The 3,774-nt window shown below is 56.2% G+C and overlaps 1 non-coding gene across 1 annotated transcript; it reads left to right on the top strand.

Moving 5' to 3' along the window:
* The first annotated feature begins 2,633 nt into the window (after positions 1-2,633).
* TRNAR-UCU (transfer RNA arginine (anticodon UCU)) lies at positions 2,634-2,707 on the top strand. The gene has a single exon. It is a non-coding gene; the product is annotated as a tRNA-Arg (tRNA).
* Positions 2,708-3,774: the final 1,067 nt, after the last annotated feature.

Raw genomic sequence — 3,774 nt, 5'->3', positions numbered from 1 at the left:
ACTGTGTGGCCGGGTGGGCGCCAGGCCCCAGCATGTGGGGCCACGTGGGAACTGCAGGTAAAGGGCATCCAGCTCTCCACAGGTGCATCCTTTCCACAGAAAGGCTGTGAAGACACTTGCCTTTTTCAGAGTCCTATTTGGGCTGGAGGTCGGCCCCTACCTGTCTTCTGCAGCCCAGGCGCCTCCCCTCCACCTGCAGGCCATTCTCCTCCTCTGCTGCCTCCAGCCTCTCCCCTCTAACCACCCCTCCCACACAGGGGTCTCCAGAACAGAAATCCAGACCCCACTCAGAGCTGCCCTTGCCTCCTCTGCCTCAGCATAAAGCACAGAGCAGGTGTTAAGCGAGGGGAGGAGACAGCTGGCTGCACCCATGAAGTTCAAAGTATGCCGTGTGTCCTTCCACGTCCCCTTAAGACCCGGGGGGTGGGGGGTGCTGAGGTCTGGGAAGTTGGGGGTGGTGGCCTCACAGCTCCCAGGCACCACACGGGCTTTCGCACCTCCCGTCACTGCACACCTGGGCCTTCACTGTCTCTTCCTGCCCACGGGCAGCCCACAACATCCTGCTGTTCAGTAAAATTCAGCCCCAAGGCCCCATCTCCCCCTCGCAGTCTCGGCTTCCCGGGCTTTCCCAGGACCCCTCCTGAGCCATCAACTTGGCCCTCACTTCCCTTTGCCTCAGGGATCTGACTGGTCACCTCTATGCTTCCTGCAGAGAGAGGCCAGGTCACCGCCCAGGATGGCACTGCTCCCTAAGGAGGGTTCCCACATCGGAGTCAGCAGGGACTGACGGCGGAGGGCGCCCAGCTGCGCGCTGAGGCCCAGAGAGCCCTGCCCGGAGCGCGCGGCTCTGCGCAGAAACCCGCAGCTACAAGCAACCGCGCCCGGAGGAGCGAGCACCGCGGGCATCACTCTGCTGGGTGGAGACCGAACGTCAAGACCTGTCTACATGGGGGCACGAAGGCCCCAGGGCAGCGTGTGGACATGGGTGGCAACTGTGCCGAATATATTGCGAACAGCAACAAGGGATCAGGGCGGAGCATTCATCCAGGGTGCTTGGGTGAGCAGTTACGCGCTATAGGAGGGCTGGAGTACCTGCTTTCCTCTCAGCGCCCCCGCAGGACCCGCCCCTCCCCGCAGGACCCGCCCCTCTCTGCAGGACTCGCCCCTCCCCGCAGGATCCGCCCCTCTCTACAGGACCGTCCAGCTGGCCCAGCCCTCCCAACCCACAGGCCCCGCACTCCCCATACTCCCCACCTCACTAATCTAGCTTCCTGCCTTTGGTGATGGAGCACTGGCAGACTATGGACGGGGTGGGAAAGACCAAATCCTGGATGCTGAGAAGCAGTGAGAGGGGAAGATGAAGGGCTTGGGGCCAGGGGTGAGTCTGGGGTTGCAGTGGAGGACAGGAGATCAGAGAATGAAAGCAGGGCCTGTGCCAGGAGCCCTTTTATCCATTTAGAGAGAAATGGTCAAGATTAGGATCCCACTGGGGAGGTCTTTCTTCTTTGAGCACAGCGGTTTGCCAAGGTGACAGGGCCTGGGGACTGAGGGGGAGCCAACCCCAAAAAAGCTGTTCAGGGTCCTATGGGTTAAGGCCCCCGGAAGGAAGGAACACTGATATGGCCCTGGCAGGACAACCTTCTGCTTCTCCCTCCTGGAAAAGGCGAGCTGTGACCAGAAAGAAAGGAAACGGCAGGGGACTTCCCTGGTGGCACAGTGGTTAAGAATCCGCCTGCCAATGCAGGGGACATGGGTTCGAGCCCTGGTCCAGGAAGATCCCACATGCCACGGAGCAACTAAGCCCATGCATCACAACTACTGAGCCTGTGCTCTAGAGCCTGGGAGCCACAACTACTGAGTCCACGTGCCACAACTACTGAAGCCCGCAGGCCTAGAGCCCGTGCTCCGCAACAAGAGAAGTCACCGCAACCAAGAGTAGCCCCCCCTCGCTGCAACTAGAGGAAGCCTGCGCACAGCAACAAAGACCCAACGCAGCCAAAAATAAATAAATAAATAAATAAATTTTAAAAAAAGAAAAAAAAAGAAAGGAAACGGCAGGGATGGGGCCTCAGCCAGGGTCTGCCTGTCTGGTGCTCTGCAGGAACCTAAGGAGCCTGAGTCCCACTCCGGTTTGCAGCCTCTAGGCCTCCTGTGTCCGAATGTCTTCCTCTGAGGTACCCTGGCCCACCAAAGGGAGGAACCACACAGTGACCAGCTTTCACCCCAGGGAGGATCCCACGCTGACCACTAGCCACTCACCTTCCCAGCATCCCCAGGAACAGGCTCTGAGCTCTCCCCATGACCACATCTCCCCTCCCACCCTCCAACAGGCCTGGAATGACCACTCCCGGGAGCCGCAATTCACAGGAGTGCATTCCACGGATCAGTAACCCACAAAGTCTTCTGTCATGTACATTCAAAAAGGCTGTGCCCCACCTCCCCTCTGCTCGCTGCCAACCTTTCTTCTCAATTTCTAATGCAGGTTCACCAGATAAAAGGCTCTGAGAGGTTCTGCAGCAAATAAACATTTAACTGGGCATCATGCAGCATTTCCTATATCTATTTGATCACGAAGTCCTTTCTCATCTGACACGTTTTGAGAAGAGCTAACTAAAGTACAGGTCCCAGGGAATTCCCTGGTGGTCCAGTGGTTAGGACTCTGCACTTCTACTGCAGGGGGCACGGGTTCAGATCCCTGGTCGGGGAACTAAGATCCCGCGCAGCCAAAAAAATAAATAAATAAAGTACAGGTCCGATCATTTCTTCCTTCAACACTCGAGTGCCTCTTTGGACCTGTCCTTTCAGCCCCAGACGGGCACCTTGTTGGCCTTCGTCATTCCTGCTTGCCTCCAGGACACAGGTCCTTTGCTTCACCTGCCCTGCGGGTCATCCCGAGGCTGGTCCTGACCTCTCAGCCTGAGCTCATCTCTCTCTGCACCCTCCACACAGCCCAGCGTTCACACACTCTCTAAACACAGAACGTCCTGTAGGCCTCCTTGCCTTGTTCCAGCCCTTCTCCAGCCCAGAGTGCCCTCTCCCATTTCTTCATCAATCCCTTCAGTTCTAACTCATCAATGAAGACTCAGATGCTGCCTCTGCCATGAATCCTTTCTTGATCTCCATCAGGATGACTCATTCCAGATGGCTATCATTTCTTTATTATTCCCTTCATGTTTCAGCCAAGTACTCTCCATCTCCCCCAAAGAGTAGTCCTGGCAGGAGAGTGCCAGATCTGATTTGACTCTGTATCCCTCCTCAACCCCATCCGCCAGGACCTTGCACAAGACTGTTCTAATAACATTTCTATCAAGCAATCAGTAGATGTTGTCGGAATCACTTCTCCCACCTCTTCCTTTTGCCTCTGGGAAGAGCAAGAGGCCCAGGGCTTCCTTTCATGGGAGTTCTGGGATTATGGTGAGCCATGAGGAGTCATAGATATAAGAATAATGAATGTTGCTGATTGAGTCTGGGGGCTCCTTACAACCATGCATGTAGTGATGTATGGAGTCAGCCCTAAGATGAGCCAGCATCTAAGGCACCCATGAGGCTATACCAGGGTCAGCAGAGGCCCAGGACCCTGAGGACCAGCACAGTGGGCTGCTTGCTGGGTGGTGAGAAATGGGCATGGGAAGGAAGTAAAAGACAATAAAATAAAGAAGCCTGAAGAGGAAGAGAGAGGAAGAGTTGCCAAGGAATCCTGATGTGTCCCCTGGTTTTGTCAGCCACGCTGGGGACATACAGGAGAGTGCTGGAACAACATAGCAAGCCCTTCCC

The sequence above is a fragment of the Balaenoptera acutorostrata genome, chromosome 16 (assembly GCF_949987535.1).
Source record: "Balaenoptera acutorostrata chromosome 16, mBalAcu1.1, whole genome shotgun sequence".
Taxonomy (NCBI): Eukaryota; Metazoa; Chordata; class Mammalia; order Artiodactyla; family Balaenopteridae; genus Balaenoptera; species Balaenoptera acutorostrata.
The sequence above is the reverse complement of the archived record's forward strand: the minus strand, read 5'-3'. Positions and strand labels throughout refer to the sequence as shown.